Source organism: Mirounga leonina, unplaced genomic scaffold (assembly GCF_011800145.1).
Source record: "Mirounga leonina isolate KUSES-001 unplaced genomic scaffold, KU_Mleo_1.0 Mir_174, whole genome shotgun sequence".
Lineage (NCBI taxonomy): Eukaryota > Metazoa > Chordata > Mammalia > Carnivora > Phocidae > Mirounga > Mirounga leonina.
Window position 1 is genome coordinate 18,262,615 of NW_023270451.1, and position 16,908 is coordinate 18,279,522.

Sequence of the window (16,908 nt, forward strand, 5' to 3'; positions counted from 1 at the left end):
CATTAAGGAAAAATGCCAAGTTTCTATTGACTTTTTAGTTACCGTACACTGACACTCATATATATATATATATATATATTTTAAAGATTTTATTTATTTATTTGAGAGAGAGAGAGAATGAGAGACAGAGAGCACGAGAGGGAAGAGGGTCAGAGGGAGAAGCAGACTCCCCGCCGAGCAGGGAGCCCCATGCGGGACTCGATCCCGGGACTCCAGGATCATGACCTGAGCCGAAGGCAGTCGCTTAACCAACTGAGCCACCCAGGCGCCCTCATATATATTTTTTAATCCAGTCAACACAATTAGCTTCAAACTCCACACTCAAGGAAGAGCTGTTCAGTAATTAGGAAGGTACTGCATTCTAAAAAGATGTGTACTTTCTGCTACATTATCTACAGAAAATGAATCTCAACCTTCTAAAACAAATTGAATTGCTGATGCAATAATATAGATGATTTTAACCAACAGTTAAATACGGCTACGCCAATCTAGTTATCTTCAATGTTTAGATTTACTACATACTGCTACGTCACTTTTCAAGGAGCCTCTTTGGACCAGAGCACAGTCAATGCATATTGCTTCCAGGAAGTCATTTCTGAAAGAATTTGGCTGTTTATGTCTTTGGCCAGAATTATTTGAATTTTGGCTTGCAATCTCTATTTTGCTTTCCTCACAGAAACATGTATTCACAGCATCCTGGTAACGCCCCACCAAAAGAAAATGAACACTCCTTCATTGTGAAAAGACAAGAGCTCTTCCAGGTAGACCCTTGGCACGTACTCTAAATGCAGTGAACCCACCCCTCATTTCATCCTTACCAAGTGTCTAATAAGACAAGACAATGTTCTAGGTATTATGAAAAACACTGTGCTAGGTGTTGCAGACCTACAAAATCATCCAAAGTTTACTCCAGTAAGAGAAGGGATACCAAATAATGAGCATGCTCTACATCAGTAATAGGATAAGTGCCATATGTAATGAGAGGAGAAACCTCAAGGGAGGTTTCCTAAAGGAAAGGAATCAAGCCAGTGGATCATTAGTAGAGATGGGTCATTCAGTAGTCTCACCAGTGGACAGAACTGCAAATGACCTATTGTAGACCAATAAGATGTAAAAAGAGAGCTTACACAAGGGTGTAGTAAGTAAAAGAAGCTAGGGAATTTGGAAGGACACTAGAGAAGAGTTCTAATTGTCCATGTTTTATCCTATAGACAACGGAGATGATCGAAAGTTTTGGAGCACCTGCAAAATAGTGTTTTAATATCAAAGTGAGGAATAATTAAGTCACTAAAATCATTTTCAAAAAAAAGAAATAGACAGCTAAAAACAATCTTTTTCGATAAAAATCACAGATAGCTTAAAAAGGAATTAATAAAAGTCAGAGTCTACCTGATGCGTAGGAAGCACAGATTGTAACATTATAGCGGTTGGACCATAAAAAGTAATAATATTATGTAACTGAAATAATTTAGTACTTTCATCCACATTTCATGCTTTTTCCTGATTATAAAAAAATCCATATTCACTGCCTAGAAAAAATCCTGAGAAATTTTAACTCTGTAAAATATAACTGGAAACCTGGTATGAAGGAAAATTTAAAGGAAAAATTTAAAAGCTCTGCGATATAAAAGGGATATATCAAAAATCTTTGTTCTAAAATGCAAATACATTGTTTTTAGGGAAAACTTCATTCAAAACCTATTTACAGATACTTTTGACATGGTTATATCAAGCTTTTATCTAGTTTATCTGTTTTTAGCACTTTGGATACAACAGCTTAGAGAAGTTTTACTGCTAGGTGCTGGCATATTAATAACATCAGAAAATTAAAGCTCATGTTGAGAATAGAGATCAAAAAAACATGAAAATTTACACTCACTAGTTAGCGTAGTCCCCTTAAGTATAAAACAAACAGCTACTTGCGTCTAAAATTATTGTAATTATAACAAAGTAATTTACATTCTTAATGACCTTGCATCATGAAGAAAACAAAATTACATAGCACTTAATATGTTTACTACAGTTTGAGAGATGACTATCAAGCATAATTTTTTAAAAAACTTTTGGACTTAAAAGAGAAATTTTCAATTATTTAAATAATTTCATAATTACTCAAAATGATAAGCTGTGATAATAATAGCTTGGGAAAGTTGTCTATTACAACATTTTAACAATTAGAAAAATATAAAATATTAAAGTAAATGATAAGATAACATGAAAGTTGCAATTATACTAAAAGTCAATATGATTCTAATGACCTGTGGAAACAACTGGAATACAAGGAATACAATATAGAAGTCACTATCTCAACAAGTTTTTAACAGTATTTTTCAGTCAGAATGCCACCACACTTTAAAGGAGCACTTCTTACTGAATCCTAATCCCTTTCTAGCCAAAAGTTAAGGCATGAGTTGGAAAGTTATGGATACAAAATAATTGAGGGATTTTTTTTAAAGATTTTATTTATTTATTTGAGAGAGAGAGAATGAGAGAGAACACATGAGAGGGGGGAGGGTCAGAGGGAGAAGCAGACTCCCTGCTGAGCAGGGAGCCCGATGCGGGACTCGATCCAGGGACTCCAGGATCATGACCTGAGCCAAAGGCAGTCGCTTAACCAACTGAGCCACCCAGGCGCCCTAATTGAGGGATTTAATAAAATCATTATGCCTCTTAAATAGGTTCATTATAGCTAGAAATTCAGGTTAGCAAAAGTCAAACAGGAAAAACAAGGATTTTAAAAGTTGGTATAAGATGAGAAATGCTAACTGAAATATTTATCATACCTATTTTATGTTTGTGGCTCTACACCTTTCTAATTTTTCCTGCCTAAAGTTTTCCTCTTTGAGTAATTCATTCTGGCATTCAACTTTTCCCAATGGAGTCTATGTGCTTTGAAGGAAAATGACCTCTTCCCCAGCTACAGGGGTGAACTCTGAATCAAACCATACCTGAAACTCTCACCTATTGGATTTTTCTCTTTTTTTTAAGTTTCTTTTTTAATTTTACTATGTTATGTTAATCATCATACATTACATCATTAGTTTTTCATCTAGTGTTCCATCATTCATTGTTTGCGTATAACACCCAGTGCTCCATTCAGTATGTGCCCTCTTTAATACCCATCACCAGGCTAATCCATCCCCCCACCCCCCTCCCTCTAGAACCCTCAGTTTGTTTCTCAGAGTCCATCGTCTCTCATGGTTCATCTCCCCCTCCGATTTCCCCCCTTCATTTTTCCCTTCCTACTATCTTTTTTTTTCCTAGGATTAGCATTTTTATTTTTTTAATTTTTTATTGTTATGTTAATCACCATACATTACATCATTAGTTTTTGATGTAGTGTTCCATGATTCATTGTTTGTGCATAACACCCAGTGCTCCATGCAGAACGTGCCCTCTTTAATCGCCACCACCAGGCTAACCCATCCTCCCACCCCCCTCCCCTCTAGAACCCTCAGTTTGTTTTTCAGAGTCCATCATTTCTCATGGTTCATCTCCCCCTCTGATTTCCCCCCCTTCATTCTTCCCCTCCTGCTATCTTCTTCTTTTTTTTTTTCTTAACATATATTGCATTATTTGTTTCAGAGGTACAGATCTGAGATTCAACAGTCTTGCACAATTCACAGCGCTTACCAGAGCACATACCCTCCCCGGTGTCTATCACCCAGTCACCCCATTCCTTCCACTCCACCCCCCACTCCAGCAACCCTCAGTTTGTTTCCTGAGATTAAGAATTCCTCATATCAGTGAGGTCATATGATACATGTCTTTCTCTGTTTGACTTATTTCGCTCAGCATAACACCCTCCAGTTCCATCCACGTCGTTGCAAACGGCAAGATCTCATTCCTTTTGATGGCTGCATAATATTCCATTGTATATATATACCACATCTTCTTTATCCATTCATCTGTCGATGGACATCTTGGCTCTTTCCACAGTTTGGCTATTGTATGCACATGTTTTTAACCATTTTTCTTTTGCATTGCTGTTGCTCTTATAAATTTGTAGTCTTTAGTTTTGGACACTAATGATTTGCTTATATGTGTAGCATGTGTGTTCTTACAATGTGACTAGTAATTTTCAGTCCCTTTGTGGTTTCTTTTGATCATAACGAGTTTCAATTTCGGCATCAAAAGGATGGATCTTTTCCTCTTTTGCTTCACATCCTTGTATGTGCATTTTATTTAATAGATCTATCCTACTCAAAGGTCACAAAGATATTTTCCTGTGTTTTCTTTCTTTTTTTTTTTAAGATTTTATTTATTCGAGACACAGAGATAGAGAGAGAGCGCGCGAGAAGGAGGCAGAGGGAGGGGGAGAAGCAGGCCTCCCCCTGAGCAGGGAGCCCGATGTGGAGCTCAATTCCAGGACCCTGGGATCATGACCTGAGCCAAAGGCAGACACTTAACTATCTGAGCCACCCAGGCACCCCTTTCCTGTGTTTTCTTCTGTAAAGATATTTTCCTAGGTTTTCAAGTTTTCCTTTCGTAGTAAGTCTTTTCTTTTCTTAGAACTGATTTTTGTGGGATAAAGTACAACTTCATTTTTTTCATAAAATGATTTTTTATGTTAATATAAATAATAGCGCTTCCTTCCCACTGACATTACAAGACCTGCTCTGTCATAAATCATGTTCTTTTTTTCCTTTGTGCCTGGGCCAGTTTTAATGTTGCCCGTTCTATTCCCATGGCCTATTTATTTAACTCTGTGTTATACAATTTTCACAGCATTATATTAGCCTTGTATCTGGAAGGGCAAATCATCCTATATTCTTCTTTTCTGGGAATTTCATGACAACTCTTGACCTCTTGCTCTTCCGTAACAATTTTAAAATCAGTGTGTCTAGTTCCATGAAAAACCCGGACAGAACACTCACTGGACTCACATTGACTCTACAGATATATCTGGGGACAATTGCATTTTCACAATACTGAGTCTTTTTACCCAAGATTATGGAAGAACCTCACATTCATTTGGATATTCTTTAATACTTTTTCAATGTGGTTTATAATTTTCTCTGTAAAGAGTTAATGTATCTTTGTTAGATCAGTAGGTGCTGGGTGGTAAGTGTGCTATGACAGGTAGTATCTGCCCTGATTGCATTATTTACCTGCTCGTTGCTGCTGTAGGAGACATGCAATCGATTTTTTATAGCGATGTTTTTATCTAACAACCTTCCTAACTCTCTTATTAAATCTCATAATTTATCTGTGAACTCTTGGGCTTTCTATATAAAGTCAGTTCCTCTGTGAATAATGACAATTTTGTTTCCTCCTTTTTAATCATTATACGTTTTATTTCTTCTTTCCTTACTACAGGATCTAGGACTGCAAGTTCAACAGGTTTGAACAGTGATGGTGACAGAGACATCTTTGTTTTGTCGCTCATTGAAGGACACGCTTTACCCATTACATTGGGAAGTGTTGTAGGGTTTTTGTGCAGGCTCAATAGCAGGTTAAGAAAGTTCCCTTGTAGGGCGCCTGGGTGGCTCAGTTGGTTAAGCAACTGCCTTCGGCTCAGGTCATGATCCTGGAGTCCTGGGATCGAGTCCCGCATCGGGCTCCCTGCTCAGCAGGGAGTCTGCTTCTCCCTCTGACCCTCCTCCCTCTCATGCTCTCTGTCTCTCATTCTCTCTCTCGCAAATAAATAAAATCTTAAAAAAAAAAAAAAAAATTTAAAAAAAGAAAAAAGAAAAAAAAAAAAAAGAAAAAGAAAGTTCCCTTGTAGTCTACGTTTACCAAGAGTGTTTTCATGAAAAGAGACAGGCAGGATGTTTTTTTCTGCATCTGTTGAGTTGCAGATTGTCTCCTTTGAATTGTTACTAGAGTGAATTACATTAATATATTTGCAAATATTAAATCATCTAACATTCTTGTAATGAACCTAACCATAATGTATTACATTTTTTAATTTGTTAGATTCAACTTGTTAAATTTTTATTTTTGCATTGATGTTCAAAAACAAAATTGTGCTATTTTTGTCTAATTTTGGCTCCAAGGTTATGCATACCTCATAAATTGAATTGAGGAACACTCTTTCCCATTCTGTTTTCTGGAAAAGTTTGTGTTATACTGGTTTAGTCTGTTCTTTGAATGTTTGACTAACTGACCAGTCAAGTCTCTTAGGCCTGATTTTGTTTGTTTGTTGCTTATGTTTTTACTTTATGGAAAGATTTCAATTAAAGATTCAATTTCTCAAAAAAAATGTGTTAAAATCTCTTACTGTGGTGGTAGGTTTTTAAAAATATACTTATAGTTCTGTGACATTATGCTTCAAAACTCTGTTATTGGAGAAATGCAAATTTAGAATTATCTTCTTGGTGAACTGATTTTTATCATTGTGTAATAACCCTCTTTAAAGTCATTTTGTCTGGTAGTAATATACTTAGATCATGTCTTCCTTATTTGATATTTGCCTGGTACCCCTTTTGGATCCTTGATTTTTAATTTTTCTATGTCCTTATGTTTTACACCTGACTCTTACAAATAGCATAAATACTTGTTTCAACACAGTCTGAAGGTTTTGCTTTTTGACTGCAAAGTTTCTCCCATTCACAGCTGTGGTGATGATAACTGGTACATTTAGATTTAATTGCGCCTTCTTATCATGTGCTTTCTATTTGTCCATTTTTCATGCCTTTTTCTCTTTCCTCAAATTTCTCTTCTCCCCCATCCTCATTCACAGTAGAGGATATTGCTTCCTATTTCACTGAGAAAAATGAGCAATCAGAGGAGAACCTCCACAAGTTCATTCATGGCATCTAGTCACTTCCATGCATCTGAACCCATCTGTGTGCCTTTTCTTCTACCGGGTATAAACTGTTCATTCTCCCAGCAAAGACCAGCCCCACCATTTGTGCACTAAATCCGACGCCCCCCCCATCCTGTTTCTTGCCTTCTCAGTGACTTTGCTCCAGCAATTCTTTACTCTCTGTTCTGTATCATCCATCTTCTGCTCTTTCTGAGATCTTTCCCACAGTCATATGTATGATTTCTTCTTCCATCTTAAGATATTCCTGTCTCTGGATGTTAATTCCTCCTCCAGCTCCCACTCCACTTCTCTTCTTCATTTTACAGCAAAACTCTTAAGAGTTGTATATACTTATTGCCTCTAGTTTCTGTTCTCCCATTCTCTGAACCAATTAACATGAGCTGAGTTACCAATGACCTTCACGTTTTAAATCTTGTTCTCATTTCTCATCCTACTTGATCATACAAAAGCATTTGACACAGTGGATTATTCCCCCTCCCTTGAGCTATTCTGTCCACTTGGCTTCCAAGACATTCAGCTGTCCCCTTGTTCTCTTAGCTCCTTAGTGGCATCTTATTTCCTTTGTCCTTTACTCCTTATCTTTCACACCACCAAATCTTGGAATGTGCCAAAGCTCAATCCTTGGAATTCTTTTCTTTTTTAACAACTCTTACTCCATTGGTGACTTCCTGGTTTAAATATTTTGTCTGTCAATAACTACCAAGTTAATATCTCAGGCCAGACCTCCCTCCTGAAGATCAGATTCATAGGCAATACCGCCCTTGTCTGTAACGTAACACTCCCAGACTGAACTCCTGATCTTGCACCCTTCCTAATCTGATCTAGACACAGTCTCTCCCTTCTCAATGAATGGCAACTCTGTTGATCCTGTTGGTTAAGCCTAGATCCTTAGCATTATCCTAGATACCTTTCTTCTTTCAGACACTACATCCAATCCGCAATCACATTCTTTGGCTTTACCTTTAGGATATATCAAGAATCCTACAATTTTCCCAGCTCCTCTCCTACCACCCTTGTCTGTACCACCAATACCTGTCACCTGGATTATTACAATGGCCCCCTAAATGGTTTCCCAACTTCCATCCTGGTCTCCCTTCAGTCAATTTTCAACATGGTAGCCACAGTTAGTATGTTAAAATCTTCCGAGGTTTCTCATCTCACTCTTCATGAAAACTCAATTTCTTTTTTTTTTTTTAAAGATTTTTATTTATTTATTTGAGACAGAGAGAATGAGAGAGAGAGAGCACATGAGAGGGGGGAGGGCCAGAGGGAGAAGCAGGCTCCCTGCCGAGCAGGGAGCCCGATGCGGGACTCGATCCAGGGACTCCAGGATCATGACCTGAGCCAAAGGCAGTCGCTTAACCAACTGAGCCACCCAGGCGCCCGAAAACTCAATTTCTTACATTAGCCTTTAAAGACCTACACAATCTAGGCCCACCCACATCCCCACATCCCACTCTCTGTTGGAGATCTCTGTCCTCACCTCCCATGGCTGATCTCATTCAACATGCTCTAGCCAAGCAGGCCCACTCTCTGGACATGGCTCCTGTCAGTCCTCAGGATCTTTCTGCTTGATTCCCCCTTATTGGGACACTTTTCCTTTGCTGACTGCATGGCTTTCTTCCTCATCTCTTTCACTTTTAGAACGTTGCATTGGAGACCGTCTTGACCACAATCCATATTTCCCTGTCTTATTTTGTTTTTCCTATAGCACTATCATCAGACACGCTTTATGTAGCTTATTTATTTTTCGTCTTCTCCCAGTAGAATTAGGGTCTCACTTTTAGCACATTGGTGCAAATGAGAATTTTACTCACTCCCCTCACCTGCCCTTTCCCCCATTCAATGGCTCAGCCAGGTGTCTTTTTTTTTTTTTTTAAGATTTTATTTATGTATTTGAGAGAGACAGAGAGAGCACAAGTGGGGGGAAAGGGACAGAGGGAGAAGCGGACTCCCTGCTGAGCAGGGAGCACAACGTGGCGCCCTGAGCTGAAGGCAGTGGCTTAACCAACTGAGCCACCCAGGCACCCCTCAGCCAAGTGTCTTTGGACAGTGCATTATCACACTCAGGACTGATAGCCCCAAGTATTAATGCATGCTTCAGGAAAGCAGAGATCTGTTTTGCTTGTCGTGTCCCAGCCCCTTAGGATGGCACACACAGGACACTCAATAAATACTTGTAGAATAAATTAATGGTTTGAAAAAAAACACATAAAGTAAAAGTTATTAGTTACTTACTGTTTTAAAATAAAACACGGGCCCTCTTAACTAAATGATATACTCCTGGAAAATATAGGATTAATTCATATAACTTATGTCTTAACTAAATGACATAATACTGAAAAATCTAGCCGCAAAACAGTAATGACACCCAAAAATGGGTGTATTTCCTGCAGCAAATTTACTACAGTAAAATAACCTAGGAAGATAAAAAGGTCCAGTATATACATAGAAGATTGGAAAGTCTGGGAACTCCTTTATTATGTAAGTGCATAATAAAGATAAGAACAAAAGAAATGTTGTCCCTGGCATTTTTAAGCCAATGGCCTACATCTTACTTTTTGCCTTCGCACAGATTCCCTGCAAATTTTAAAGAGTTCTTTTAAGTGGTAAAACCTTTGGTGATTTGCTTAAATACTCACTACTGCTCAAAATTAACCCACAGGAAAAGAATAAAGAGATTATAGAAAGCCTCTAGACGGTATCTTTCCCAGTGTCTCTGTTTATTAAACAATTTTATATCTTCTTTATTAAAATATTTATTTAATTATTTTGCATATTTTTTGAAGCCTAAAGGTTTGCTCCTTTTCTGAATTTGTGTGAGCTATTTAAATATTTGACATTAATCTTTTGTTAAGTTGACAGGAAACATTTCCCCTCAGTTTATGTTTTTATAAAACATAGAGCTTCAACTTTTATTCTGTTAAAACTATAATTCTTCATTTTTGGGATTGCTTCCATTTATTCAAACTTAAAAAGTCCTTTCCCCACTAGAAATATGGCTAATATTCACTTTGGTTTTATCTGATTTTCTTTATTTTAGTCTTTATCATCTGACTTAACCCTTTGACCTAAATAGAATTTATTTTGGAGTATTGCAGGAAATTAAGTATAAAACAATCGTTATTTATAAATGCTGTGATCAGTTTTTATAACATTTGTATAAAATTAAGTGGTAATATCTTTTTTAGAGATAGTTGGGTTTAGAGTCATAAAATTCCAACATTTCGAAGAACATTTCAATTTTACTTAAATGTGTTTTAAATTAAATCAACTAGGTTAAATATAACTTTAAAAATAATAAAACTGATTAAAATAGACTCCTGTTTAATATCTCTTCCTTTCCTAATCTTCTCTGATTCCTTTACAGTCACAGTGTCAAACATTTATGTTTATAGAACTAGCACTTGGGTTTTGTTTTTTGGTTTTTTTTTTTATCTTATTTATTTATTTAAGAGAGAGAGAGAGCACAAGCGAGCAGAGGGGAGAGGCAGAGGGAGAGGAAGAAGCAGACTTCCCGCTGAGCAGGGAGTTCTATCTCAGGACCCTGAGATCATGACCTGAGCCAAAGGCAGAAGCTTAACTGCTTAACCGCTTAACGGACTGAGCCACCCAGGCGCCCCTTGGGTTTTGTTTCTTAAAGCTGATTTCTTTCATGGGTATTAACAACAGGATTTGTAATGTTGGAGATGACTCAATTATTCCTGGAACCTACATCTTAAACCAGGCATTAAAAAAATGATGAAATGACATGAAACCATGAAATAATGTCTTTGTGATTTTTTTTTTTAAATAATGAAACAAGGAAATAGTCTCCTGAAAAAAAAATGTTAATGGCTGTATTTTTAAAGTTTTTTTTTTTTTTTTTTTTAAGATTTTTATTTGACAGAGAGAGCACAAGCAGAGGAAGAGGGAGAAGAAGGCTCCCCACTGAGCAGGGAGCCCAATGCGGGACTCGACCCCAGGACCCTGAGATCATGACCCGAGCCGAAGGCAGCTGCTTAACTGACTGAGCCACCCAGGTGTCCCTGTATTTTTAAAGTTCTTATGAGAGATATGGGAAATAGGTATTACTGATTGAAAAAGAGAGTGCACATTTTTGGTGCATAAACAAGTTTATCCATCCCTGCATAACACATTGCCCCAGCATTGACAGCTTAAAACAACAACTGACTACTTTTCACAGTTCTGTGAGTTGACTGACCTCATCTTGGTGATTCTGATTTGGAGTCTTTCATGCTTTTGCCATCACATGGTAACTGGGGCTGACATCATCTGAAGGTTTATGTTGGACATCCACGATAGCTTCTTCACTCATATGATTTACACCTCAACTGGGTGGGTTGGTCAGGTATCTGTCTCTGCACGTGAGCTCTCTTCGAGTCTAGGTTGGGTTTCCTCACAGCATGGTGGTCTCAAGGTAAATTTCCAATGGCTACTTCCTTTCCCCAGGGCAAGAGTTCTAAGAGACCAAGGCGGAGGCTACAAGGCTTCTTGTGTTCCAGCCTTAGAAATCACAAAGCATCGCCACTACTGCGGTCTATTTGTTACATGGAGCTAGCCCAGATTCGGTGTGGGGAAAGACTACACCAAGACATGCCTACTGGAAGGTGGAATTCACTGGGACGCCATCTTTGGAGACCAGCTACCGCAACGGTTTTCTACCACATTTTACATGGTGACTGGTAAAGATGGTGCCCAAAATGACATCAAAGGAATATGATGTGGGGGTGCCTGGGTGGCTCAGTCGTTAAGCATCTGCCTTCAGCTCAGGCCATGATCCCAGAGTCCTGGGATCGAGCCCTGCATCGGGCTCCCTGCTCCGCAGGAAGCCTGCTTCTCCCTCTCTCACTCCCCCTGATTGTGTTCCCTCTCTCTCTGTCTCTGTCAGATAAATTTAAAAAATCTTAAAAAAAAAAAAAAGAATATGATGTGGTTAAAAAATACAGAAAAAAAATCAGGAATGATTCTTTAATTACTATGCAGCCAAGTGTGAATTTCCCAGTTTATTTTTCAATCTTTAGATAATCCATATAGCTCCAACTTGTGACCATTTTCCCTTCTGCTACTTTGGAGAATTTACCTGTGTATTCAAACTGATACCAAAGAATGAGAAAAGGGCCGACCACCCATCCACTCTCAACTGGGTGATACCACAAGAAAGTCAGGCACCTTGAAAGGCACATCTCTGTATTAAGTACTAGGTGTGCATAACAACCTATCACAGAACAATAGGTGGTATACTGAAAATGTCATAGAATTTTAGACCTTGAAGGGATTTGAAGATCAGTCTTCATCTTCAAGACACTCTACCTAAGACCCAGAGTAGTTAAGCAACTTACTAAAGGTTCACATAAATCACTGAACACATTCTAACTTCTGGTCCACAAATTTGCACTATAACATGCTGCCTTTTTCATTTACCTGGTAGTATTTCAATCAAAATGCTAAGTTATGAACAAGGCAACTGGACTTGGGTATGGTTGATCCTTTTTAAGTTTTAAGACTTAAAAAGTGAAAGCTGTGGGGTGCCTGGGTGGCTCAGTCAGTTAAGCAATGACTCTTGATTTTGGCTCAGGTCAAGATCTCAGGGCTGTGAGATTGAGCCCCACGTTGGGCTCTGTGCTCAACACAGAATCTCTGCTTGAGATTCTCTCTCTCCCTCTGTCCCTTCCCCCCACTTATATGCTCCAAATAAATAAATAAGTAAAATCTTTTTAAAAAATAAAAATAAATAAAAAGTGATAGCTTTGAGATAGTGAAGAGTATAGAGTGAAGTATGGAGAGAAAAAAAGCCCAAGTTTATTCTACACCAGTGTTCTCCAAATTTGAAGTATGAAATCTTTTTAAAGAAAAAAGAAGGGGGGGAAGCCCTCAATAGCCATATTGTTGATTTAAACTTTTTATTTAAAAATTACAAGAATATATTCAAATATAAAACTTGGTATAAATTTCTTATGCTTAGAGCACGTACACAACTATAAAACCAAAACAAACTTGCAAGTTCTTCAATAATATCCAGCATTTATGCTAGTTAATAGGTACTAGACTCTTTACATATACTGACTCATCTAATACTCACAACAACCAATATTAGGTGCACACTATTATTACACCCATTTACCAGATGAGCAAATTGAGACAGAGATAACAGTCAGCAGCAGACTGAGCAACTTGTCCAGTGTTCTACAGCTGGTAAGTGGGAGAACTGGGTTTCACAAAAAGTTCAAAGATAATTAAGTGAATGTGAAGAATGACATTGTTTGATGGGAATTAAATCACTGCTTGTAATGTGGGCATGGTACTGACTATAACAGTGCAGAATTCTGGGTTTTAACATACCTGCATGAAAATAAGCTGGAGAGTGGCTAATTTCTCCCATCACTTGTTCCCTCTTCTGTCAACTGCGAAATACACCATAGCAGAGCACAGATTAACGTCATTTGGTCTTCATTTGAAGGGGATGCTTGTTAGAAATTGTCTACATCTGCTCACTCATTAAGGTTTGGGTTTTGGTTTTTTTTTTTTTGAGACAATCCCTGATTACTCTTTTTTCTTTACTATTGAGATATAATTCACATACCGTAAAGTCCACTCTTTTAAAGTGTGCAACGCAGTGGTTTTTAGTATATTCACAAAGTTGTACGACCATCACTACTACCTAATTCCAGCATATTTTCATCACATCAAAAGAACCCCTCCCCCCAATTAGCAGCAATTCCCCATTCTCCTCCCCACCAGGCAGTGGTTTGGCAACTCCTAATTTATTTTCAGTCTGTATGGGTTTGCCTATTCTGGACATCTTATGTAATAGAATCATAAAATATATGGGCTTTTGTGTTTGGCAGCTTTCATTTAGCATACTTTTTCAAGATTCATCCGTGTTGTCTGTATCAGTACTTCATTCCTTTTTATAATAACATGGGAATCATATTCCTTATATGGATAGACTACCTTTCATTTATACATTCCTTAATTTATAGAACTGGTAATTGGGTTGTTTCTACTTTTTCTACGCTATTACAAATTGCTGCAATAAACATTTGCATGCAAGTGTTTCCTTTCTTTTTTAATGGCTTTATTTATTTATTTACAGACAGAGAGTGAGAAAGCACAAGCAGGCGGAGCTGCAAGCAGTGGGAGAGGGAGAAGCAGGCTTCACGTTGAGCAGAGAGCCCGATGTGGGCCTCGATCCCAGGGCCCTGGGATCATGACCTGAGCTGAAGGCAGACGCTTAACCGACTGAGCCACCCAGGCGTCCCTCGTGCAAGTGTTTCTGTAGACATGTTTTCAACATCATGACGTTGAGCTGTCAAACTGTTTTCCAAAGTAACTGCATCATTTTACATTTCCAACAGCAATGTAAGAGGGTTCTAAATTCTCCACTTCCTCACCAACACTTGATATTGTGATACTGACTTTTTAATTATACCCATCCTAGTGGATGTGAAATGATATCTCACATGGTTTTGATTTGCATTTCTCTAAGGGCTAATGATGTTGAGCATCTTTCCATGATCTTATTGGCCATTTGCATATCTTCTTCGGAGAAGTATGTATTGAAATCCTTCATCCATTTTATAATTGGATTTTTTGTCCTTTTTTTGTTCAGCTGTAAGAGTTCTCAGTAAGGTTTGACAGGGTGATATTGCTAGACACCAATGCAATAATAAATGCAGAAAACATGGGCTCAGAAATTGCATGGTTATACTCAGTTATAAGGTGGTCATCCATGAGATCCAGAATCAAATCTGCTTGCACTGAAGTTTTTATCATTTTTTAAAAAATACACATTTTTAGGGGTGCCTGGCAGGCTCAGTCAGTAGAGCATGCGACTCTTGATCTTGGGGTTGTAAGTTCAAGCCCCACATTGGGGGCAGAGATTACTTTAAAATCTTTTTAAAAAATACACATTTAAAAAAAATACACATTTTAGATGGGTTAGCCTGGTGATGGGTATTAAAGAGGGCACGTATTGAATGGAGAACTGGGTGTTATATGCAAACAATGAATCATGGAACACTACATTAAAAAATAAATAAATAGATAGATACACATTTTATTTATTTATTTATTTATTTATTTATTTATTTTTAAGATTTATTTGACAGAGAGGGACACAGCAAGAGAGGGAACACAAGCAGGGGGAGTGGGAGAGGGAGAAGCAGGCTTCCCGCCGAGCAGGGAGCCCGATGCGGGGCTCGATCCCAGGACCCCGGGATCATGACCTGAGCCGAAGGCAGACGCTTAACGACTGAGCCACCCAGGCGCCCCTCAGTACACATTTTAAATGTTTAATAAAGAAATATTCCCTCCACTTATTACCCCGAAAAGTAAATTGTTCAAAGAAACTAAAGCAGTGTTAGTTATACTAGTAAAAGCATCATAAAATTATTTTCCTAAAGCTTAGGATACAAAATGACTGTATTTCAATATTATGGACCATGTAGTAATTAAGAATTATAAGTATCTAGACCATGGAAATATATTCATGAAACAATGTTAACTACAAAATACCTATCTTATACAAATGCACATTCATATACTGTAATAGATTTATAAGTATTTCTGTCATTTTTTTCTTCAGACAATATCCATAAAAATATATTTATTCTTATAAATCTATTAAAATATATGAATATACTTATAAATGTTTCTATGTCATCTGTCTTCAAACAAAACCTATTTTGAACGGATTATATGTATATTTATGAATCTATTAAAATATATGAATGTGCATTGACAAATTGGATCCCTTGGTTTCAAAAAACCAGTTTCAGAAAAAATGGTTCTATTTTATGAATAAGCATTCTTCACAATACTTCAGTGCTCAAAACAAATATGGGAATTTGGGGGAATGGATTAGGTAAATGTCTTTATGGTAGAAATTCTGAGGCTCTAATCCATTAATATTCATCATGAATCTCTAAAATGAAAAAAGTTCTTATTATTTATCTCAAAGTCTGTTATTTTCATCATGATTTATACTTATTTTACGTGCATAAACAAATTTGTATAAATCTTATTTGCATTTGTTTAGTGATTTGTTTAGTGTTTAAAACTATAAATTCTAACAGGATAAATGTATCTGTGTTCTTCACCATTGTTTCTAGTGCCCCAGCCAGGGGATATAGTAGGAGCTCAATAAATATTTTTGTAGTGAATGAATTATTGGAGGAGCATCTTCAGGGACTAGTGCTTAAGTTACACACTTTGGGAACTACCATTCTAAAGTTACTCAATTGTATAATAACTAACTTCAAAGAAAAAAAAATGTGTTAACACCTCTAGGCCACTAGAGATCCATTTAATGAAATTACTGCTTCACTTCAGTGGAATCAGTTACTACTTCAGGAACTGTAGAGATTTCTCAGAGAGCACATCATGACCTGGAAAAATCTTGCAAAAATCATTTTTATACTCTAAAAACTCCAACTCAAAAACAGTAGTAAAAATTTCAGTTACCTTGGAATAAGCTGAAAGGAATCGTGTATGCATCCATGCCAACAATTTTGGGGACACATTTGGCAACATGAGATTTTTCCATCAAGGATATTTGTTTCTTTTAATAGTTCAAATATGAAAAGCAGATATTCCTTCTGGAAATTGCAAATTATTGACTGATTCTCTTTTAAGTGATTTTGTATAGAACTTTTTTGTTTTTTTGTTTTGGTGGAGGGGGATGGTCCACTGTTAAGATAGCTTTTTAAAATATCTAAAATAGGGGCACCTGCGTGGCTCAGTTGGTTAAGCAACTGCTTTCGGCTCAGGTCATGATCCTGGAGTCCCAGGATTGAGTCCCGCATCGGGCTCCCTGCTCGGCAGGGAGTCTGCTTCGTCCTCTGACCCTATCCCCTCTCATGTGTTCTCTCTCTCTCATTCTCTCTCTCTCAAATAAATAAATAAAATCTTTAAAAAAAAATTATAAAAAAAATATATATATCTAAAATAGAGGCACCTGCGTGGCTCTTAACTGCCTTCGGCTCAGGTCATGATCCCAGGATCCTGGGATCAAGCCCTGCATCAGGCTTCCTGCTGAGCAGGAAGCCTGCTTCTCCCTCACCCTCTCCCACTCCCTCTGCTTGTGTTCCCTCTCTCGCTGTCTCTCTCTGTGTGTCAATTAATTAAATAAATAA

The 16,908-nt window shown here is 37.6% G+C and overlaps 1 long non-coding RNA gene across 1 annotated transcript in view; it reads right to left on the reverse strand.

The window, feature by feature from the left end:
* Nucleotides 1–13,149: 13,149 nt before the first annotated feature.
* The window catches only part of LOC118020728, a 33,166-nt gene continuing 29,407 nt past the window's right edge, over nucleotides 13,150–16,908 (reverse strand). Inside the window, exon 6 of the long non-coding RNA XR_004681992.1 lies at nucleotides 13,150–13,176. This is a non-coding gene — a long non-coding RNA (uncharacterized LOC118020728). The remainder of the gene's footprint in view (nucleotides 13,177–16,908) is intronic.